The 25,007-nt window shown below is 37.1% G+C and overlaps 2 long non-coding RNA genes across 2 annotated transcripts; both read right to left on the bottom strand.

Moving 5' to 3' along the window:
* Positions 1 to 20,391: 20,391 nt before the first annotated feature.
* On the bottom strand, positions 20,392 to 20,834 carry LOC128264309 (uncharacterized). The gene is made up of 3 exons (XR_008268709.1): positions 20,732 to 20,834; positions 20,575 to 20,665; positions 20,392 to 20,493 (listed from the first exon to the last, which is right to left on the bottom strand). It is a non-coding gene; the product is annotated as an uncharacterized LOC128264309 (long non-coding RNA).
* Positions 20,835 to 24,144: 3,310 nt separating this feature from the next.
* LOC128264308 (uncharacterized) lies at positions 24,145 to 24,587 on the bottom strand. Its single transcript, XR_008268708.1, has 3 exons — positions 24,485 to 24,587; positions 24,328 to 24,418; positions 24,145 to 24,246 (listed from the first exon to the last, which is right to left on the bottom strand). It is a non-coding gene; the product is annotated as an uncharacterized LOC128264308 (long non-coding RNA).
* Positions 24,588 to 25,007: the final 420 nt, after the last annotated feature.

Genomic DNA, 25,007 nt, shown 5'->3' with positions numbered 1-25,007 from the left:
ATAAAGAGGAAACCAAAATATTTTTTGCGATTCGCGGGGGCGTGTTCAATGTTAGTGTCTAGCAGAGTTTTTGTGTTAACGCTTGCGCTTATTTACATAGAATTCACAGGTCCAACGAACGAAAATAATTAAATTATTGGTTTGGTTGCACTTTAGTATTTATTGTTTTTAAATCACGTCGGATTTACCAAAATGCTGGGTCAGTGAGCTTTTTCACTAACTAACCTTTTTGATGCTCAAATAAAATAAAACCGCACAAATTCCAATTAATTATGCTCCAAGTTTATTCTAAATGTTGGTTAGTTGGTTGGGCAGGCAGACCGATTTGCCTGCGCCTTTCAACTAGCGTAAGTAAAACGAAAAGAATGGGCAGGCGATCTGCGACCGTGCCTTCAGCGAGCGAGTACAAAATCAAACTAAAAACTAAAAGGTTTTGGCCGTGGACAAAAAGCCAGGTGGCGATTGGCGAAAGGAATTCAAAAAAGAGTAGCAATTACAGCAATTGAAAGAGAGCAAATAGCAAAGGCAAAAGCAAACATCAACAACTCAATTATCGTTGAGATATTCACTTTTAAGAATTTAATAAGACTGCGATATGACCGAACATAAACAAAATAAAATATTTAAATTTTATTTAAAAACATAAAACAATCAAAAAAATATATATATTATATAAAAGCATAAATAAATATTCTTAAAATAATTTCATTTTAATCCGTTATTTGTATGCGCACATATCGGGTACACACTGCGCCTTATTACACTGAACTCTTTGTATCTCTTTGCTGCAATAAATATATAAATAAGTCCAACGGCCAATATATTTTCAAGTGCATGTGTAATATGAACACGCTACTGTCGTTAAGTCGGTATGTTTCACGTACACAGGCTGACTACTTAAATACAATATACGTGTCGCTCCCACTTCATACCCCTCTACTCAAACTAGCTATAATCGAATATTAATAAATGCATAAGCAATTAAAAAGTAACAAGAATTTTTGTATCTTAGTGCCTTTAACTGCTTTTTTAGCAAAGCCGTCTTAAGGGGCCGAGCTAAGACTTGACTGGCTACCAGCGTGGTAAATTTAAGCACAATTGCATCGTCAGCATTTTCCCCGCTGTGCACTAAGGTTTGTCAACCAGACTTAGAATTAAGGGAACTCAATCCTAAATGAGAAATAACAAGCTGAACTGCTAAGGAACACTATGAAACTCAACGTGGAATTTACTAATAATAAATTGGAGCATTGGAGGACAGAATAATAACTACAGGAAAATGGGCTAAAGTAAGGGTATATGTCTCATGTACAGACGTGGAATCTTTATAAAGAACGATTGTCCTAATAAACAGAGTTACTGAACTCGAAACCCAGCGATATAATCGATCATCAATGAGCAAGTGGACAAACTTCTGGCCCAAGATCCCATAGAACCTTCGCAATCCGCATACAGCTCGCCGGTCGTTATCGTGGAAAAGTAAAACAATTAATGGCGACAGTGTCTATTGGCAGAAACCGATGGAAGAAAGCAGTAAGCAGAACACAGCTTTCACAGCACAGAGACGCTGGCCGTCAACGCCCTGGTGACTGGGAAATCAGTAGATCCGCACTATCTTAGTAGTGCTGAAGGTATCTTATACTTCCCTGCTCGCCAGTACATTTTTGGAACAGGGCATGGACGACTGCACGGATCTTACGTCATGTGGACGTTCTAAGTTATGTGCGCTCCTCCGCTGTTTTCGTGATGGCAAAAACTTCTGCCTGGAAAATGCTGCATTGGGTCGGTAGCTTATGGGATAGCCTGATCTTTATGCAGTATAAGCCCGCTCCTACACCTCCTTCCATCTTGGAGCCGTAGGTGTATATATTGATGTATTGGTCCTGTTCCTGGATTCCTTTCCAGTCCTCAGGTCCCAAAAAAGCAGTTGTTCCGACTTTTGGGCGAGTTTAAGAGATCATGTAGTCGTTTGTACTGACCAAGTCCCAGCCTATAAGCTGTGCCCGTATCCTTGCAGCGCCATATTGCCTGCTGCAAGAAGGCGTTGAGCTGCCTTACCTGCGATCAGTTTTTCCGGGATGTCTAGGGGGTCGATTACGAGTATAGTTTCGAGTGCATTTGTGGGAGTTGACCCCAGCGCCCCCGTGATGCAGAGAATTGCTTGCCTCTGAGTTTCCTCCATAAGCTGTCCTCTTTGTCCTCCTTTCTGTAGCCTGCCACCACACAAGTACTCCATACAGCAAAGTAGGACACACTAACGAGATGTCAATCCAGTGCATTAGAGCACCCGTTTTTACACCCGTTCCTCTACATTGGATCTCCATGTCAGCTTGCTGTCTATTACTAAGCCGAGATATTTGTCCTGTGTTTTTGCGGTCGGCGTAGTTCCATCGATTTTTAGGGGCATCCATTTTCGTACCTTGTATCTCTTGGTGAAGAGAATGCCCATGTCGTCTGCATAGGCTGTTATTTTTGGGGCTCTCCTCTCGAATCTCTTGATAAGGTCATTAACGACCATTTTTCATAGTAGGAGGTGCCCTCTCCTGATGTGCCCCATTCTGATTGTACCCGTGTGTAACTTTGAAGATTTCGTATCCAGAGGTTGATAGCGGGGTCGCTTCTAGACGGTCCATTTTCGAGTCTGTGCTTACGTTGTTGAATGCGTCGGATATGTCTTCAAACTCTTCTAGGTCATATTCCTTGTTGTAAAGTGCTTTCTCGGTGGTAGCAACGATCGAGTGTAGTGCCGTCTCCACTGATTTTTCTTTGGTGAACGCATGCTGGTTGGTTGACATGAGTCTCCCCACATCGTTCCTGATGTGTAGATCTAGCAGTTTTTCTAGTGCTTTGTATAAACGAAGTGAGGCTTATCGGTCTGTAGTCCTTGGGACTCAGGTGGCTGCACTTTCCTTCTTTCGGAAGGAGTACAATCCTTGAGATCATCCATTGGATAGGGATAAAGCTCGTGCATTTGTATATCGAGAAATAACATTACTAATCCAGGAGGCAACTAATTAAGAGGAAATCCACCAGTCCACTTGGCCGACGACCCACTAAATGTGACAAATGTAGGAGAATGCGAGCAAAGGCCCTTGCCACGGTGGTCTAAGCTGACGAGGAGCTCACAGAGTGAATACATCCCTACTGCCCCACCCCCACAAGAAAAGGGTCTGGTCCTCAGATTTTCTAATGATGATAAGGAGCTTTTTTAGCGACAGGATCCTGCAGTTTGACTTCCAAGAGGGACTTTACCTTGCTCCTCTAAAAACCGACCCAGTGCTGGTCAGCAGCAGGAAAGAAGTGGAGGTCGCCAAGATTCGTATAGGAAACGTCATCGTCGAATCAGCCTTTATGAAGCACCATGAGTTCGCTAGCGCTAAGGCTGCGATGTCAAACCGCGCGCTGTCGCGAATAATGAGGCTATTCAGGCAATTCCTGACGAGCGTCACAAGAGCGCATTAAGAGGCGTGTAGAAGCTTGGTGCCGCTGATGCTGCAAAAGCTCGTCAAACAAACTTTTTGAACATTTTGGGCTGTTAAACGACTGTTAAACGGCTGCTTTACCCTTAAAAGCTCAAAAAGCGGTTTAGAACTCGTTTGTGCCCTAACTTAATGGTATCCGACCAATCTTGCCAGAAATTCATTGGAATTTTAATTTCTTGTAGATTTTTTTAATTTATCTTTTTTTTTTACTGTTAAGCGTATTTTTGTTTTAACTTTAACTTTAACACTGATAAGCTTAGAGCTGAAATATGGTGAAATACAGTTTACTAGCACGCGGTCTTTCAAACTTAAACAGTTCATACAGGCAAAACGTCTAATAGCGTGTTAGCTACCGCTCTCTTAATATCAATTTTTAAATTCGTGACTTGTTTTTTTCTAATATGTATGTGTTTATTGTATGGATACTCAATATTAGTGTTAAAATGTTAAACTGAAAACTGAATCAAGTCGATGAAAAATCAAAACTGTCCCAATCGAAGGTCAAAATTTAAAATATACAAAAAAAAAACGACATCAAGCAAGGTGTTTATCGTACTGGTGTAATGGTTTGCATCACAGAATTAACATTTTTTATTCCTAGGGATTCCATATTATCCCGTATGTTTAATTGTTCCAGAATATTACTGTTTGGATCACCTGGCAAAAGAAAGTCACTATATCTCTTGGATGGTCTAGCTATTAAATTGATAATAGTCGAGAAACTAGTCAGCCTGTTGGGTCTATACATGCAAATGATTGATCTGCTATGTCTTGCATTAATTAGTTTTTTAATATTATCCCAGAATCCGCTTAAATGCTTTTCGAGTCTGCTAACTAAAATATTTCCCAGGAAAGCCGGGCAGAAGGCCCGACGTCGGCAACGCCGAGCAGAATCAACGGCTATTCTATGGGAAGAACGTTAACATTGTACATCGCATCCGATGCATAGCCCGCTGCATAACTCGGCCGCCTTGGTCAGCGGGAGAAGCGTGAGACCGCTGATTTAGCGCCTCATGCCCGGTGAATTCCCCAACCACCCAGCGACTCCGAATTTGTATTTCATTCTTTCAGACCGCTGATTTGTGAAATAGCATCCGGCCCTGCAACATCTTTGCGATATATGCCTAATTATATGCTGGTCACCTTGGTCCATTATTATTTGGCTTGTTAATTAATGATGTTCTTCAAATGTAGCTCCAGCTCGACTTTAATAACCTTCAATCCTGGTGTTAAGTCAATAAGCTATTGCTCAATCCAGAAAAATGTAAGTCCACGTCTTTGTATTAATTCAATCCAACTATTCACACAAACGTATTGAAACTGTCCAAGATCTACTGGCGCTGTGGACTCATCCAAACTGGAATGTTTCTTCCAGACCGACTCTTCGATTGCCGCCATTAGCACTACCGATGTATCGATACCGCTTAGGTTCCGTTATGCTACATTCCAAATTCTATAATATATATATATATATAAATTTATTAACAATTATGAAAAATTCTATTATTTTAACTCTAGTAGAGTCCAAAAGTGATTGTCATCCATAAATATTTCATCAGCTTCTTGCCGATTAACTAAAATTATCTAAAATTATTTAATTATTATTATTTTCCTGTATAATTTTTAAGTCCTTTTAGCTGTCCATAGCTGTAAACGAATTAACAGATATACAAAAGTTTTTAGACCATTCTGTTGTTTGCGTATATTGGAAACTTGAATAAAAACTAACGAAAGGCAAAGGATTGATTGGATATATTTTGATTTATTATTTTATTCTTTTCAAACACAACGCACAACCACTTCCCAGCAAGACCGCAGAAAAAGAAGAGAGAGGATATTGAAATGAGACCAGACTATTACAAAGTCAAAAATACCGTTTAGAGATACCAGATCTTATAACTTAAAAGATACTAAATGCTATATCCTAATGTGGTGTGTGTTCATTTCCGGGGAGTACAAAAATGATCCAGCATTCGCTGCAAGGATTCGGAAAAACCCAGTAAAACCCGATCAGATCATTACTTTACATAATTCTTCCTATAACATTTTAATTTTCATAGTCTTTTTAAATTAAATTCCAATAGATCAATCAGTCTTCTTGTCTTCTTGTAGTCCAATCTTGCTACACAGTTCTTTGAATCTTGCGTCTGGCAACGGCTTGGTAAAGATGTCTGCAAGCTGGTTTTCTGTGGAAATATACTCAATACAAATATTGTTATTTTCAACTTGCTCTCTAGCAAAATGATACTTAATATCAATATGTTTGGATCTTTTATGGCAGGAGGGATTATTAGCTATACTCATTCATTCCTGATTGTCTTCAGCAGTGGCCAATTCTGGACGTGTACATAACATTACATACATAAGACATCCGACTAAATTCCTATAAGGCCCATCATACCATTCATCAGAATTTAATAATTCATAATTAAGCTTGCTTGCTAGTGGAGTACTGTCTGATTTACAATCACTCATTTTGAACTTATTCAAAATTTTTTTAATGTAAGCAGCTTGACTTAAAAATATTTTTCCATCTTTGATTTCTACTCTTATTCCAATAAAATGTCGAATTTTTTCCAAGTCCGTCATTCTGAACTTGTTCATTAAAAATGATTTGAAACATTTCATCTTTTCTATATCTGCTGTGCAAATAACTAAATCATCTACATAAAGAAGTAAATATATGTTCTTTCTTACGTCACCCTTATCAAGGACATAAATACATCGATCTACCGGTGAATTTACGAAACCACACACCTTTAGTGCTTGCTCAAATACCTCAAACCAACATCTTGCTGCTTGTTTGAGACCATAAATTGCTTTATTCAATTTACATACACTATTTGTACTACACAATACACCTTGAGGCACTTTCATATAGATATCTTCTTTTAATGTTCCATTTAGATAAATAGATAATAAGAAGCGAAAACTGGCTATTCTAGCCACAGGAGCTAATGTTTCTCCATAATCTACAACATACTTTTGCGTGAATCCACGCGCCACTAATCTAGCTTTGTGTCTTATTATTATTGTGTATTTCTTCAAAGGAACTTGGAACATCACTAAAGATTGTATGAGCATTTAAAATATAGTTATTGTAATCTATTTTATCTTCCTTGTATGATATTTGTTGTCTGTTCTTTATCACTTCTTTTAGAAATAAATTCAATATTTTCACTGATCTGTTTTGAGTCAAATCATTTCTCCATACTGTCATTCTGGAAATTTATTTTATTATTTTCCTTACTCTCAATCAGGATTTTCATATTACTTTTCTCCTTACTCTCATTCAGGTTACAAACGGTATCATTATCCTTACTCTCATTCGGTATATTTACATTATCACGCTCCTTACTCTCATTCAGGATATTAACATTATCACACTCCTTACTCTCATTCAGGATATTAACATTATCACACTCCTTACTCTCATACAGGATATTAACATTATCATACTCCTTACTCTCATTCAGGTTATCAACATTATCACACTCCTTACTCTCATTCAGGATATTAACATTATTTTACTCCTTACTCTCATTCTGGATATCAACATAATCACACTCCATACTCTCATTCAGGATAATAACATTATCATACTCCTTACTCTCATTCACGATATCAATTAAATCACTTTCCTTACTCTCATTCTCCAATCCACTTTACACAGCTCTTGAATTAATCATATTTGTTTCGTCTACAATTACGTCTCTTGCGACAATAAATTTCTCATTATCTAAGTCACATAATTTTAAACCATTTGGTTCAAAACCAACTAAAATGATTTTTCATCAAATTTTCTTTTCCTGTTTTTAATATTAACATACACTGTAGAACCAAATATTTTCAAAAATTTAAAATTATGTTTTCTATTTTGCCATCCCTCATATGGAGTTTTTGTGCCCTAGTCGGAATTTTGTTAATTAAATAGGTTGCTGTCTGAACAGCTTCACCCCAGTAGCTTTTATCTAATTTAGCACCACATACCATACTACGAGCTTTTTCAGTGATCGTTCTGATCATTCTCTCTGATACACCGTTTAATTGCGGTGTATATGGGACAGTCAAATGGTAACTTATCCCTTTCTGTACACAATATTCACGCATATCGTTGGACATATATTCCCTACCATTGTCTATATATAGATAAACGAGTTCAAGGTTGAAATGCGCCTCACTTTTTGCTTCAAAATCCTTAAACATTGCAAAAACATCTGATTTGTATTTCATTAAATACGTTAAACAATTTGTATTTGTATTTTTATTTATTATAAAATTTCATCCTAACGCTACAAGTTTGGAACTTATAATTTAATGCGCTAGTCACTAAGAGTTTGCAAATATTGAATTCCTACATTAAACTTAAAACTAATTTTCATAAAAACTAACCTAAGTCGCCTTCTATTTTTACTTTAATTTACGTAATAGTGTTTTTAAGGTGTTTGAATACTTTTATCTTGAATTGCGTGGCACTGCTAATATTTTTAAGATGATTTGGGAGCTGATTCCATGATCGAATAGCATTATTTATAAATTGTCTTTCGGATGTCAATGATCTAGGTCTTATGCAAGTAAGATTATTTGCTCTTCTAGAGGATGTTAATTGAAGTTTTTCGAAAAGATACGAAAGTTTTTTTTGAAAATAATTTTTTTGCAGAAAAATTACGATTCGCATCTTTATCCATTCATTTAGCGAGATATCGAATATTTTCGGCGAAAATTCGGATATGTGGTAGGTTGAATATATACATGGCTATGCAATTAAATAGAACTTAAATTTTGTTCTTACTGGCAATTTTTAGTTACGGCTAATGTCCTTATTATGCCATATGTTTTCCCTACAGACTTTGTAATATGATCATTCCAGGTAAGAGTTCTGTTGAATGTAAAACCTAAGTTTACAACTGTATCAATGTACTCAAGTGGCGTGCTATTCATACTCAGTGGCTGCAAATTGTTAAAAATGATCTTTCTTTTACTTATGACAAGACATTTTGATTTTGATGGGTTGATCCCAAGTCCATTGTTGCCGGCCCACTCATTTACACGTTCAAGTTCTCTGTTACAAACATCTATACATTTATTTGTTCTGTTTAAAGGACGACTCACATACATTTGGACATCATCAGCATACAAGTGTACATTACATTCAGATAACGCATTGGGAAGGTCATTAACATATAAGGTAAACAATAAGGGACCAAGCACAGACCCTTGGGGTACACCACGATTAACATTTTCATATGAAGACGAAACGCTAGACAGTACAACAGATTGACGACGATTTTTTAGGTACGAAGACACAAGTTCGACAGAAGTTTTAGAAAACATAAATATATTACGTAGTTTTGCACAAAGGACATTATGGTTTACTGTATCGAAGGCCTTACTATAGTCCAGTAAAACTAAGAGTGTAACATTGTTTTCGTCTATTTGTTTCCTTATGTTGTCTGCAATTTTTAAAATAGCTGAGGTACAGCTTCTGTTTTTCCAAAAACCAGACTGATTATTAGTAAGCATTGCATTGTCGGACATAAATTTATTAATTTGATCAGCCATGAGATTCTCAAATACCTTTAATAGGTATGGTAAAATGGAGATGGGTCTGTACTCATTATTTGATTTAGGAATCGGAATTATTTTTGCCGCTTTCCAACAGTCCGGATAAGTAGATTTTGTCAGTACAGTATTAAAGGTATAGGTTATGTATGGCAGGATTTTTGGCAGCAGAATTTTTATGAATTTAGGGTTTATGTTGTCAGACCCAGTGGCGTCACTCTTAATTCTTAGTATAGTTTGAAGGACATCACACTGATTAACACAGGTACTGTGCACAATCAGTGATTTCAGGTACTGTGCAGCTTAAGAACTTTCATTTACATTCATGTCTTGTTCAAGTCTTGGTTTAACTTTGCATATTCCCAGCTTTTTAATTATTTTCCATGTCTGAGCAGTGGAAGATGCGTTGTTGAATTTATGGGAATAGAAATTTGTCTTGGCGGTGTCAGTAAGTTTGGTTACTTCTTTTCTCGATGACTTGAACACTGCGTAAGCTTGAGGTGTCCTGTACCATCTCCACTTATTGTACGCCCCGTCACGCTGTAATATTGCGTCTTTGATGTTTCTTTGGAACCATGGTTTTTCAGAAAAACGAATAACTTTGCTATGGACAGGTACAAGACAGTTATATAAATAACAAATATTGTTTTGTAAAAGGTTAACTTGTTCGTCTACTTCGGAAAGGGAATATATGTCATTCCAATTCCACAAATTAAAGGTGGAGTCCAAAAGGTCATAGTTGATATTTCTAAAGTCCCTAAAAACTTTTGGATGGTCAAGGTATTGTAGGTCAAGTGCGTAAGTCAAGTATATGAGGTCGTGTTTTGAAAACGATGGGACAGTAAGTTGGTCATATATAGCTACTTTGTCTGTATTAGACACAAAAAATAAGTCTAAAAGCGAGTTGCGGGTTTTGGTAAAATGCGAAGGGGACACAAAGTTAACCATGTTCATCCCTTAAAATATCGATTTTAATATCGCCTGTTATAATGACGTCTGAATAATTAATTGACACGTCAGGAATGATGTTTAAAAATTGTTCATAGTCAATCCGGCAGTTAGGTCGGTATATACACCCAATTAGTAGCTTATCAGCATAACTTTGGCATATAATTTCTATAAATAAGTATTCAATTGCACTACTGTTTGAGTGTTTACATATAAACGTGGAACATAACTTTTTACTAACATATATTGCAACCCCACCCCCATGACTATCACGATCAGAGCGATGCAAATTTTAGCCATCACATTCAACTAAAACATCACATAAATTAGGAACAAACAAAGTTTCAGAAACACATACAACATCTACGCTCGAATTGATAAAGAGGTATCTAAAAAATTTTCAATTTTTCGTGTGAGGCTTTGAGCATTTATATGACACACATTAAGACCAGCTCTCTTCTCTCCGAGAACCCTTAACATCGCATGGCTATTTGATCGATTTGGATTTATGTTTATGTTATTGTTGTTGCTGTCACCCATTTTAAATTATTTAATTGTAATATTAGCTGCGCTCGCAGTCTATAAATATTTATGACATAAAGACACACCACACCAAGAAACAAAATAAAATTAAAATTAATGCGACTGATACTAATCCTAAATAAATATAATAAAACTACTGATAATTTCACAACAATGGAATATAAATATAAGCGCCTCTTAGGTGCGAAATGAATTATCATTTAATGTACCAGAACTAGCAGCTTCCAGCGCAGCCAATTCATCGGGGGTGCAAATCTCCATTTGAGCTAGTTCGCCCAGGCATTACACGCAAATGGCCTCCCCTCCCTCTCTCTCCTTTACGAAGATATCTGCACGGCGAGGGAAAACAGCTGTTAGGCTCTTCAGCCTCTTGAGATGCATCGCCCGCTTGAAAATTTCATGTTTTGTTTTGGTCAGCTGTTCGTTTATATATATAAACGCTGGCGAGTCTAGACCGATGAGCTTTAAGCTCAGTTGCGTTTTGTTTTCTTTTCGGTATGCCCCAATCGCACTTATCGTGCACGTGTTCCATTTTAATAATTATAATTGGATCCACTATTGTACGGGTCGATTTTCGCGGTCGCATTCGAAAAATCGTACGTACTTTAGGTGGCGGGGTCAGTTTGAGAGAGAAGCACAGTGCGTGAAAAAGTGCTTTCACATTTTCCCCCTGGACTTGTGGGACCCCATGCCAACGCAAGTCACAGGCGACTTCAGACGCCGCCTGTGCGTTGCAGGAGGCCACCCTCTTTGCCTCCAACTCGTCAACGCGCTGATCCTGGCAGTTTTTGGACAGTTTCGCCTCCAGCTCCTGGACCCGCTGCCTCAGCATCCGCATCTCTCTCACCTCGCTCTCCAATTGAGTGACTCTCAGTGTAAGTTTGTTGCAGTCAGCTGCTATTAACTTAAATTTTTCTTCCAGAGTGCCGGTTATACGTGCCTCACCATCACGGATCTCCCCTGCAAGACTTTCCTTTAGCTCGGAAAATAGGAGGTCGATCGTGTGAAGCAGTTGAACATCGGAGTCACGGGCTCCCTTCAGATCGGAGTGAGTTTCCTTCCTAAGTCGCTTTGCTGCTGAAGACATTATTGTGTTGGTGACGAGAGGGTTGAGCGTTTTGATGTGTTGAGTGTTTTGATGTGTTGAGTGTTTTGTCTCTGTGCTCTAATGTTTTGCTATGCACTGTTTCTTTATTGGTTTGTTGTTGCACTTAAAATTGTGGATTTATTAAGAAGCGATTTACTGCTTAAAACCGATTTATTCCGGGCAACAAGAACTTTAATGTGTTATACTCTTATTTATGTTGCTGCCGTAAGCAGTTTTTAATTTTTTTTAGCCGAGTTTAAGGTGTTTTTCGGTGTTTAAAGCGGAGCTAGACAAAAGTGCGTCTATTTCTCTCTCACGGCTATTGGTTATAGTGTGTATATTGATCTACAAATATAACATAATATTTTTTGTCGTCAATTGAAACAGGTGTTATTGGCCCGCATACATCAGAGTGGATTACAAATAGGGGTCTATTTATGTATTATTTATTTTTATGTATTTCAAAACGCAACCTGGTTTGTTTACCATATAAGCATGCTTCACATATCTCATCAACTGGATAAACATTATCTAAAAGATTATTGTCACTAAATAATTTATTTCTTTTAATTTCTAGCAGTTTCCCTTTATTAATGTGGCCTTATCTTTCACATTTAATGTATAGGCCTTAAATTCAAGAATTGGTGTATTGAACGTCCCTTAATTCTCAACAACAACAAACCCATTCTTGCTATCTTTACGCCGTTACTGCCAAAGATAACAGTCATACCAGCCTCCTGCAGTCGCTTGACAGAAATCTGCAACCTCCTGGCAATAAAGCACATCCTCTGACAATGCCGCACTTCGTTGCAAAAATAAATTCGCCATGCTTGGCGACAGCTATTTTATTGGCAACTCCAGGTCGATGGAATCAGCGAAGAGTTTCTCGTCATTTACGAGATGGTCTGTAGCACCAGAGTTCAGGATAAATTTCACTGTCTTACGCCAGTTTTGGACAAGTTTTTTTTTAAACGATTTACCATAAACGCGAAGCCGGGTTGGTTTGTTGCTGTTTGTTGCTGTTTGTGCTTGTTTGTTATTTTCTTTATTTTTATCGTTTATTATTCTTTATACGCTTGCGAATTAAAGTATTATTATTTTTAAATGTATTAGTATTTTTAAAGGATTTATTTTTATAATTTTTTTTATTATACACAGTTGCTTTCATAAATTTTCTACTTGTATCTTTGCTATCGTTTTTAATTTTTATCTCGTGATCGAGCAATCTGTTTTTTACAAAAGCTAAAGTAAGATTTTCCTCAGCTAGTGTCTCAATAGCAGTTATTACCCCATTATACGACGATGGCAAAGTCAAAAGTAAGTGCGATACTTTGTCCATTTCTTCGATTTTGGCTCCTGAAGCCAACAACTCACTCATAAGTTCATCGAAAAAATTGAAATAACATAGTAGTGTTGTCTCACTCTGCAACTTAAGCGACAGCAATCTCTTTCTAATTGCTAACTGCGACGCGAGACTCCTGCGCTCATAGATATGTATGTGTGTAAGTAACACAGAATTCAACAATTTCACAAGAATTTCACAACGAGGCGCAAAACAAAGTAATTTCACAAAGCAAATAAAAATTTTCACGGATCTACGATAATTATAATATGCGTAGCCTGAGCCCATAACCTATTGAAAACTTGAATAAAAACTAACGAAAGGCAAAGGATTGATAGGATATATTTTGATTTATTATTTTATTCTTTTCAAACACAACACATAACCACTTCCGAGCAACACACACAGATTTATGCTTGTTCAAGCGCCTTGCTTTTTACACCCAACAGGTTTATTTTAAGATGTTGCTTAGATGACCGTAGTTAGTGCGGAAAGAAAAAACACATTTTCTACCAGAGTTTCCAATTTAATTACTTTTGTTTAAAATTTTAAATGAACATTGTAGGCATTTCCAAAAAATGGTATAGCTTTTAGGCACCACAAAACAAAGTTACTTTAGGGCTTTTGATGTGTTTGTCTTCTTATTTAAATATAAAATTTAAAAAAGTCTCTCGACTGTTTTGGTATGAGGGCCCTTAGCCAAACTGATCATAAGTTCAGGCAGTAAAACTCAGATCGGCCGTTATTCAAAGTACCCATAAAATCGGCATTTTTTCATAAACTGAAGGTGATGGAGAAATTCCAAGGATGAGGATGAGGATCTCTCTCCTTTACGAATATTTTACCATGCCGAGAGAACACAGCTGATAAGAGCTTAGTCCTTTTCAGATGCATTGCACGCTTGAAAATTTCGTATTTAGGTTTTGTCAGATGCTCCCTCCTTATATGTATTCTGACTGTAATATTCACTTATACGTTGATGGTGTCCAGGTCTATGTTAGCCGTCATGTAAATAGAATAATTGAATGTATAAATACTTACAACCGTGAACTTGCACATGTCAAATAGTGGGGCCAGTAATATTAAAATTTTTAAATCAACTCATTTAAATCAAGTGTCTCCAGAATTTTAAAATTAAAGAAACGCCAGTGGAGTATGTCGAAACAGTCTCGAATCTAGGCTTAACGTTTAACAGAACTCCTTAATCGAGTAATCATATTGTATCGACCTGATTTCTTATATCTTGCTCGCTAAGTAAACGTGCGGCTAGCTCAGAGAGATTGTGGTTTTTACCACCAAATTTATATTGCCTTTGACAAAAAGACAACACAAGGGTTTATTTAAAATCGTTAAAATATCCTTAAATATTAGCCATGTGGCTCTTCCACTCCTGCTACTGCTGCTCCTCGTCGTTGTCTTTATATTTGTATTTGTATTTTGGACTGGCTGGATAATGATGCGATTCTTAAGTGTTTTCCAAAAAGAACCAATTTATTAGTTTGATAATCTGCGATTTGCAGCTTCTAGGAGAGCTTACAACCTTATTTTCATAAGATCCATTTATCTGACATTCGAAAGACTTTTTTTCATTAAGGCTTTTCGATCATGGTATCAGCATAAGAATATTAGCAGTGCCAATTAAAAAAAAAACTCTCGGTCACCTAAAAACTTACTCTATTTAAATTAAATTTTATTTAATTATATTAAATTTTAAAATAAGTCAGAATTCAAATTGTGAGTAGCGCACTAATTTATAAGTTTTGACCTGTAGCGTTAGTATTAAAGTTTTAAAATGAATAATAAATATTATCCTATCCTTCAAAGTGTTCCATTCTCATTTTTTTTTACAGATCGCGATAAGCCCAGCAAAATTGACACCCTAGGGAAACCGCTCGGGGACTGCGGGTCGAATATAGAATATATAATGACTTTTAATCTTAATATATACATTCAGTTTTTATATGTCCAACCATTGTTAGCCAATATCACGAGCTCACTGCTAGGTAAATGTAACTGCTGATGAAAATGGCCACATAGGTTTTCTTAAATTTAAGTATACCATAGATGGAACGAATCAGCAAAACCAGGACACAATACTGCGCGAAACCGGGAACCACCGTCCCGCCATGTATGGAGGAATGCGAGGCTCCGAAGGCTAGACCTCTTCGGACGTGCCACGCCAACGGGCTATACTGTACTGATACACCTTAGTAGCACAACCTTCACCGAGCTTCACCGCATCGGTGAATTTGGAGGTCTGTATAATAATAATTTGCGGTCGGGTTTTGGTTTACTATCTGATATTGATTGTTTTTTTAGAGATGTGTCAGTCTATTCTGTTAAATCTGAATTGCCTTAATGTAACATAATGACTTTTTATAAGGGCACTTCGTTTTTAAGCTATTATCTTTAATTATATAAATTTATTTCGCTCTAGGGTACAGTTTTATATCTAGTATCATCTTGTATGAGCTGCAATCGGAAAGAATGTCTTTGAGATGCATTTTGGTATAGTAATAAGACGTTTTAGCCTCACAACTGTATTATAAATGCGTTCGCGAAAAGGCCATGGAAATTAGGAAGATGTTGATAAAGAACTGAAAAACGTCGAACTATCATCAGCTTGTATAGAAGATCTTATATTTGAATCGCCTTTGATAAAAAGGGAATTTTCCATTTCAATAAAGCACAACATATAAAATATATATTCTTGATCAGCATCACTAGAAGAGTTGATCTAGTCATGTCGGTCTGTCCGTCCGTCTCTCAGTTTTCAAGCTGTGTTTATGAAACTTCCCCAAAAGTTGTCTTTCTAATGCATTTGGAAGAGATAATCTAAAAATTAGAATCCTGTTCAAACGATTTTGATTGCATAGCCAAATGTTCAAAGGTGAATTATTAGGGAATAAGTTTAGGTGTAAATAAAATGGTTAAATCTGTAACAAATAAAATATTCGAATTTTAGATAATTTGAATTCAAATAGTTCGACTCTATTACCAGACCAGCGCCATTTCCCAATGGCGGTAAACTTATTCCAGACTTTCGTCACCAATGTTCGCTTACAGCCACAACATACCGAATCGTTTTTATCAAAAGTCACTCATATAGCATCGGAAGCTACAAAGAAAATTAAATAAAGTCGATAACTATCACAACTGCTTGCTTCGCCATCAGAATCACCAAATGGTTCTTCCACCAATGCGCGATTCTTTAAGACTGTGTTTCTGTAACTGGCATGTAAAAGCTCACCAGCTTTCTTGTTTTTATTAAAAAGTAGTACTTTTCGCCTTTTGCCTTTGTATTTGTATTTTATTATAAAATTTCATCCTAACGCTAAAAGTTGCAAATATTTAATTTTTACATTATACTTAAAACTAATTTTAATAAAAACTAACCTAAGTCCCCTTCTACGAAGGTTTTTTTGGAAAATATTATGCTTCGCATCTTTATCCAATTATTTAATGAGATATCGAATATTTTCTGCGAAAATTCGGATATGTAATTTCTATGTGGTAGGTCGAATATTTACCTAGCTATGCTATTAAATAGAACTTTAATTTTGTTTTAACTGATAGTGTCATAGTTTGAAAAATCTTATATTCCATAAAACAGCGCTGAAACAATGCAGGTTTTAGCTATTAGCAAACGTATATGGGTGGGCAGGCAATTTTAGTTACGGATAATGTCCTTATTATGCCATATGTATTCCCTACGACTGTAGTATGCACATATATGTATCGATCACTCACTGTACCAAGAGTACTAAAAGGGCACACACTATTACACTTTGTCGCCGTGTTTACGTAATTCAAGATCTCGGTCATAAGCCTCAGTGGCCGAAACACATACCGATCGCTATGCCTTGGACCGCACACAGAAGGTGCATGTGTCGGCATGAATGTAACACGAGCGGACCTCATGTATGTGCATATACCTCCACGCTCCAGCCTATGTGAGCATAGCTATATACTTAAGAATACATAACCGTCTCTTCGCTGCCGCTGTTGGCAGCGCAACTACGATACTTAGACCTCTTTAGCTTCTAAGTCAATTTTTAAAAGACAAGAAACTCCTTTGAGCGCAACGGCGGCAACAACGGCTGTTCTGCTCTAAATAATAAATTGAATAAAAATTATAAATGAAACAAACCAAAAGAAACCAATCGGACATATACTATTTGGAGAAACATGGATCGGAGGACTTAACATATTACGTGGAGACCGTGACAGGGATTCTATGATGTCATCAAAGGAAAACAAGGAAGATGACACCGAAGGACCGCAAACCAACATAAGCATAACCGAAAGCATAAGACACCAGCAAAAACGCACAAAGAATTAAAGGGAAAGTCAACGGAGGACGGACTACAGAAGACGATGAAAAAACAACAACCGCAGTGAGTAGAGTGTGATGTGTGCTAAACGCTGTGGTGTGGTAAAATGATTTAAAGCCGGAAAGGCGCACTGAAGCTACTAAATAGCCGAAATAAAATAACCTGGAACGACTCGGTAAGTTGAAGTTGAGCATATAAAAAATCGAATAATCAAAAGAAAGAGCCAAACCACAACCACCCACACATCAACCTACCTTGCAATCCAAAGCCTAGTTAAAATTCAAGAAAAATTACCTCCGCCACAGAAACTAGAGATCCCAACACTAAAGAAGAAGTGCCCAAACGACTGCGAGGGACCACTGTGCTCGCCCCATTGCGAGTACACCTGTGCAGCCAGCACCGGTGCCCCATCGTAGAAGACAAGCCTGTGCAGCCAGCACCGGTGCCCCATCGTAGAAGTCCAGCCTGTGCAGCCGGCAACGTCTTACCACTCAAGTACGACCAAGGAAAAGTGATCCGACAGCGCTTCCTAGAGAGCATATTTTTTTCACCGTGCACTGCGTTGCAAAAATTTTTTTATATTGCACTGTGATTCATATTTTTTTATAGTATATACAAATTAATGTAAAATGGAGCGAAATTAAAGTTGCTCAATTAGCGTGTGGCCTGAAAATCATGCAAAAACTAGGCAGGTTATCATGTAAAAATTCTTTTTTATAAACACGAATATTTTATGAATATTCCTTAATAACTTATAGCCCAATAATGCAATTTCCCACTATATGAACCAAACTTAATGGCAAATTAAATTAACGTAAATATTGATTATTTACTATTGATAAAACAACCAAAATGGGTTTAGTTGATGTAAAAAAGTGGACTTCACTACGAATGTTATAAAGAAAATCGTATCGAAAAACATAAATGCCGAATTAACAAACATCTTGTTATCAATATTTTATTTTGTATAAGTCATATATGTTCCACAGAACATTTATATCAAAAAGAGCTATGAACAAAAGCCAGGCTAACAATCTAGATAAAATATAAAGCACTAACAATAAATGAAAAAATATGTTTTTTTTAAATAAAAAGAAAAACTACAAAAAAATCCCTGTAAATACAAATATTTATATCCATATAGTGATTTATTGAAGATAGAACCTCAATATAAATAAAATTACCTTATCTTATGTATTTCGAAAATAAAATAAAATAAGATTAAAACAATCTAAAAACTGTAGTAGGCTCATACACACACTAACACACATATATTATTATACCGATACTTACACAATACAAACAATTATTATACACCAATATACGATAATTATGTTAAAAGTTATGTTAAACCTATGTTAAGTAACAAGAACTGTAAGAGGATCTCTCCGAGAGGTCATTCTAAAATGTGAGCGAGTGGTAGCATTAAGACGTGTGAGAATAAAGAGTTGATAAACGCCTACCACAAATTCAGAAGTGGTCAAATCTACGCCATGAACGAGGAAAATTTAAACCAATTTACGGTCGTCCAGCTGGTGGCTTTCAGCATTGGGCTTATCAACCCAAGGTATTAAAACCGAGTTGATGGCTCGTCTAGGGCAGATACCGCCTGAACAACGAGGCCAAGTACCAGAGGCAGAAGTTGACCAGAATGCTGGAGAAGATCAAGCTGGCGCTTCTGGAACAGAACGTCAACACAAACCCTGAAAGCGCATCGCAGGCACTACAAGAGGGCGTCTCCGACGATGTTACAGACCAAGACGACTTTCTTTAAATTATCACGCAGCTGGCAACGCCAGCAATCCAACTTCAATCGCTATAGGAAACGGATTAGGTGGCAACGCGGAAGGTGCACGGAATGACACACAGGGAGTTCCATCGTCAAGGCTGGATCAGCAGCATTTAAAAGACAGTCAATTTTACAGAGAGATGCCTCGAGGTGAGAAAACAAAAAAGTTTGAAGACAGTTTTGAAAGAGATATGTTAGATATCAACGTGGTTGAAGATCAGTTTGTAGACTTCAACTGTGGGTGCGATGTAAGCTATGAAACGAAATATAAATTTGTTAAAATGTTTGAAGAATATTATGTCAATGCTAAAAGACCAGATACACTTTTGACAAGATGCGAAATGAAAATTAGTTTAGACAAATCCATACCTTTCAGTTGTTCACCAAGGCGACTTTCTTTTACTGAAAAGGATCAGCTTCAAAAATTATTAGACGAATATTTAGACAAAGGGATAATAAGAAACAGTTATTCAGAATATGCTTCTCCCATTGTACTGGTAAAGAAAAAAACATAAACTTGCGTTTATGTATAGACTATCTAAATAAAAGAGTATTTTTTTTTAAAGCTTGACTAGAAAAATGGTTACTTTCACGTATTCGTTAGCGATGAGTCAGTAAAATATACTTCGTTTGTCACTCCATTAGGACAATTTGAATTTTTAAGGATGCCTATGGGCATAAAAAATGCATCAGCAGTATTCCAACGCTTTGTAAATAACATTTTTGCGGATTTGATACGGGAACTTTAAAAGAAGTTTTGATAAGAATAGTTAACAATAAGTTAGAGCTTCGTATGGACAAATGCGAGTTTATGCAATCCAACATAAAGTATATAGGATTTTTTATTACCAAAGAAGGAATCAGAGCAGACGACAGAGGGATTGATGCAATTAAAAACTTCCCAATTCCCGAAAAAGTACATAACGTACAAAGCTTTTTAGGACTATGTTCCTATTTTAGAAGGTTTATAAAAGATTTCTCCACATTATCTAAGCCACTTTATGACACTTTAAGGAAAGACAAGGAATTTTCTTTCCAAGAAAGAGAACTAGACTGTTTCTTGAACCTAAAAAAAAACTAATAACCTGTTTTAGCCATATATAATCATAAAGATGAGGTTGAATTACATTGCGATGCAAGCGCTATGGGTTTCGGTGCGGTTTTAATGCAAAGAAAGGGAGATGGAAAACTCCATCCCGTATTCTACTTTTCAAAGCGAAGAACAGAGACTGAGGAAAATACCACAGCTTCGAGCTGGAAAGCCTAGCTTTCATCTATGCCCTGCGTTAGGGCGGGTCATTAAAAATTTTTTTTCGACTTTGAAACGCTAATAGGGCTTAAAAGCTGTGTACACATGTCCAGAATACGTGTGCAAAATCCGATTCCTGTGCGACGATGTCTTCCGTCTGCGCATTGACGACAAAAATAAAAAAATTTTGGTACATTTACGAAAAATTTCAAATTCTAGAAAATTTTTCTCTACTTACATATTTCCAACTTTTACTAGTCAAAAGTGGTATTCTCAGACACTAAAATACGTATGAATTGCTGTCGAACCTATACCTATTTTAGAGAACTCTGTCAAAAAGTCGGAAAAAGTAATAGAATCGGACCGTTTTTCCACGAAATCCGCTGTTTACTCACTTCACCTTGTTGAAAGTTAATGTCGAAAGATTGCGTGTTCTTTAAATTTATTGCTCGAAAATTATAATTTGAAATTTGCATCTCTTCGCCGCCTTAGATTTACTTGTGTGAATCGTTAGGGCCCAATACTAACTTTTGCGTGTCAACGTAAAAAAGTGTGTATGTAGACCTGTTGTTCTACAGTTGTTTAGTTTGTGTATCTCAAATAGTTCACAAGTGAATCGTAGTAAAGCTGTTTATCTGCATTTATCCACATCGACATGAGTGTATGTCGAAGAAATCGTACACTGAACATTTTAGGGCATCCTACAGATTTCGATGGGCGCATGCTGCCAACTCGAGAGGATGCTGTAAAGTATTACTTTTACGTGTGACATGGATTAAAAGAAGATAAGAAAGGTAGCAACCCATCTTTTAGAGAAGCTGCTTCTTTAGTGCTGAAACGCGTAACTGACGTCCGGTCATCGGCTTCCATCGGCGTTACAAGAATGGAGCAACTGTTAAGAAATGACGTTTCTACCTATCAACAGCTAAACAAGTCATTTAAAAGAGACAGTGAGAGTGATGCTTTCAAAAAAAAGTTTTTGTTTTTCATGCACAGCTTAGAGTGTTGTTTGATGTAGCTGCCTGCAAGTGCCACCACTCCATCTGTAAATGCTCTTTACAAAACAAAGTGGCAGCAGCGGAAAGGGAGTTTTTGCAAGATCAGCGTACAAATCGGAAAATGGTCATAGGTCCGGTGGATAAGAAAACTACCGCTAAGCTGCGTAAACGAGAAGAGAGGAAAGCCATCGAGGATAACAGAGTTAACAAGAGACCAATTGAAGATGTGTTAGCCAGTGGTTTAGTGTGTGCTAGTGACGATGAAACAGTGACAGTGACATAAAAGACGCTGACTTTAGTGTACCCGCTTTATCTGCTGATAGATGTACTTCGAAAGGCCCACTTATTATTGACAAGAGCAAAGTAAGACATGAAAGGACGAAAACACAGCGTCAAGTCACAGAGAAAGAATGTCGAGATACAACCATTGAAGCTTTATTTTTTGACGGCCGCGAAGATAATACTCTTACGATTGAAACTACGAGTGATGGCCGGCAACACCAAAGAGTTGTTAAAGAAAACAATTTATTCATCGTAAAACAACCCGGTGATGAATATTTTGGTCATGTTGTATCAGAATCTCATGGGGCTGAAGAAGAGTTTAAGTCTATCTGGACTTATCTTCAAGAAAAGACCTATGGTGATTTGTTGACGCTAAAACTCGTGGGATGTGACGGTGCTCCAACAAATAGAGGAATACACAACGGCATTATCCGCCGTATGGAAAAGGAACTTGGGCGGCCTCTGCAGTGGGACATTTGTCAATTGCACACTAACGAATTGCCATTGCGTCATGTAATTGAGACAATAGACGGTCCAACTACAGGACCTACTGGATTCTCGGGCCCTATTGGAAAATTGCTATAAAACTGTGAAATGGGCAAACCATAAAGAGGTTCAAAGCAATACCCTGTGAGCTTCCGGAAGTTGAGAAAAATAAGCTCAGCACTGACCAACTCTACCAGCTCATACACACACTAACACACATATATTATTATACCGATACTTACACAATACAAATAATTATTATACACCAATATACGATAATTATGTTAAAAGTTATGTTAAACCTATGTTAAGTAACAAGAACTGTAAGAGGATCTCTCCGAGAGGTCATTCTAAAATGTGAGCGAGTGGTAGCATTAAGACGTGTGAGAATAAAGAGTTGATAAACGCCTACCACAAATTCAGAAGTGGTCAAATCTACGCCATGAACGAGGAAAATTTAAACCAATTTACGGTCGTCCAGCTGGTGGCTTTCAGCATTGGGCTTATCAACCCAAGGTATTAAAACCGAGTTGATGGCTCGTCTAGGGCAGATACCGCCTGAACAACGAGGCCAAGTACCAGAGGCAGAAGTTGACCAGAATGCTGGAGAAGATCAAGCTGGCGCTTCTGGAACAGAACGTCAACACAAACCCTGAAAGCGCATCGCAGGCACTACAAGAGGGCGTCTCCGACGATGTTACAGACCAAGACGACTTTCTTTAAATTATCACGCAGCTGGCAACGCCAGCAATCCAACTTCAATCGCTATAGGAAACGGATTAGGTGGCAACGCGGAAGGTGCACGGAATGACACACAGGGAGTTCCATCGTCAAGGCTGGATCAGCAGCATTTAAAAGACAGTCAATTTTACAGAGAGATGCCTCGAGGTGAGAAAACAAAAAAGTTTGAAGACAGTTTTGAAAGAGATATGTTAGATATCAACGTGGTTGAAGATCAGTTTGTAGACTTCAACTGTGGGTGCGATGTAAGCTATGAAACGAAATATAAATTTGTTAAAATGTTTGAAGAATATTATGTCAATGCTAAAAGACCAGATACACTTTTGACAAGATGCGAAATGAAAATTAGTTTAGACAAATCCATACCTTTCAGTTGTTCACCAAGGCGACTTTCTTTTACTGAAAAGGATCAGCTTCAAAAATTATTAGACGAATATTTAGACAAAGGGATAATAAGAAACAGTTATTCAGAATATGCTTCTCCCATTGTACTGGTAAAGAAAAAAACATAAACTTGCGTTTATGTATAGACTATCTAAATAAAAGAGTATTTTTTTTTAAAGCTTGACTAGAAAAATGGTTACTTTCACGTATTCGTTAGCGATGAGTCAGTAAAATATACTTCGTTTGTCACTCCATTAGGACAATTTGAATTTTTAAGGATGCCTATGGGCATAAAAAATGCATCAGCAGTATTCCAACGCTTTGTAAATAACATTTTTGCGGATTTGATACGGGAACTTTAAAAGAAGTTTTGATAAGAATAGTTAACAATAAGTTAGAGCTTCGTATGGACAAATGCGAGTTTATGCAATCCAACATAAAGTATATAGGATTTTTTATTACCAAAGAAGGAATCAGAGCAGACGACAGAGGGATTGATGCAATTAAAAACTTCCCAATTCCCGAAAAAGTACATAACGTACAAAGCTTTTTAGGACTATGTTCCTATTTTAGAAGGTTTATAAAAGATTTCTCCACATTATCTAAGCCACTTTATGACACTTTAAGGAAAGACAAGGAATTTTCTTTCCAAGAAAGAGAACTAGACTGTTTCTTGAACCTAAAAAAAAACTAATAACCTGTTTTAGCCATATATAATCATAAAGATGAGGTTGAATTACATTGCGATGCAAGCGCTATGGGTTTCGGTGCGGTTTTAATGCAAAGAAAGGGAGATGGAAAACTCCATCCCGTATTCTACTTTTCAAAGCGAAGAACAGAGACTGAGGAAAATACCACAGCTTCGAGCTGGAAAGCCTAGCTTTCATCTATGCCCTGCGTTAGGGCGGGTCATTAAAAATTTTTTTTCGACTTTGAAACGCTAATAGGGCTTAAAAGCTGTGTACACATGTCCAGAATACGTGTGCAAAATCCGATTCCTGTGCGACGATGTCTTCCGTCTGCGCATTGACGACAAAAATAAAAAAATTTTGGTACATTTACGAAAAATTTCAAATTCTAGAAAATTTTTCTCTACTTACATATTTCCAACTTTTACTAGTCAAAAGTGGTATTCTCAGACACTAAAATACGTATGAATTGCTGTCGAACCTATACCTATTTTAGAGAACTCTGTCAAAAAGTCGGAAAAAGTAATAGAATCGGACCGTTTTTCCACGAAATCCGCTGTTTACTCACTTCACCTTGTTGAAAGTTAATGTCGAAAGATTGCGTGTTCTTTAAATTTATTGCTCGAAAATTATAATTTGAAATTTGCATCTCTTCGCCGCCTTAGATTTACTTGTGTGAATCGTTAGGGCCCAATACTAACTTTTGCGTGTCAACGTAAAAAAGTGTGTATGTAGACCTGTTGTTCTACAGTTGTTTAGTTTGTGTATCTCAAATAGTTCACAAGTGAATCGTAGTAAAGCTGTTTATCTGCATTTATCCACATCGACATGAGTGTATGTCGAAGAAATCGTACACTGAACATTTTAGGGCATCCTACAGATTTCGATGGGCGCATGCTGCCAACTCGAGAGGATGCTGTAAAGTATTACTTTTACGTGTGACATGGATTAAAAGAAGATAAGAAAGGTAGCAACCCATCTTTTAGAGAAGCTGCTTCTTTAGTGCTGAAACGCGTAACTGACGTCCGGTCATCGGCTTCCATCGGCGTTACAAGAATGGAGCAACTGTTAAGAAATGACGTTTCTACCTA

The sequence above is a fragment of the Drosophila gunungcola genome, unplaced genomic scaffold (assembly GCF_025200985.1).
Source record: "Drosophila gunungcola strain Sukarami unplaced genomic scaffold, Dgunungcola_SK_2 000065F, whole genome shotgun sequence".
In the NCBI taxonomy this organism is placed as follows: Eukaryota; Metazoa; Arthropoda; class Insecta; order Diptera; family Drosophilidae; genus Drosophila; species Drosophila gunungcola.
The sequence above is the reverse complement of the archived record's forward strand: the minus strand, read 5'-3'. Positions and strand labels throughout refer to the sequence as shown.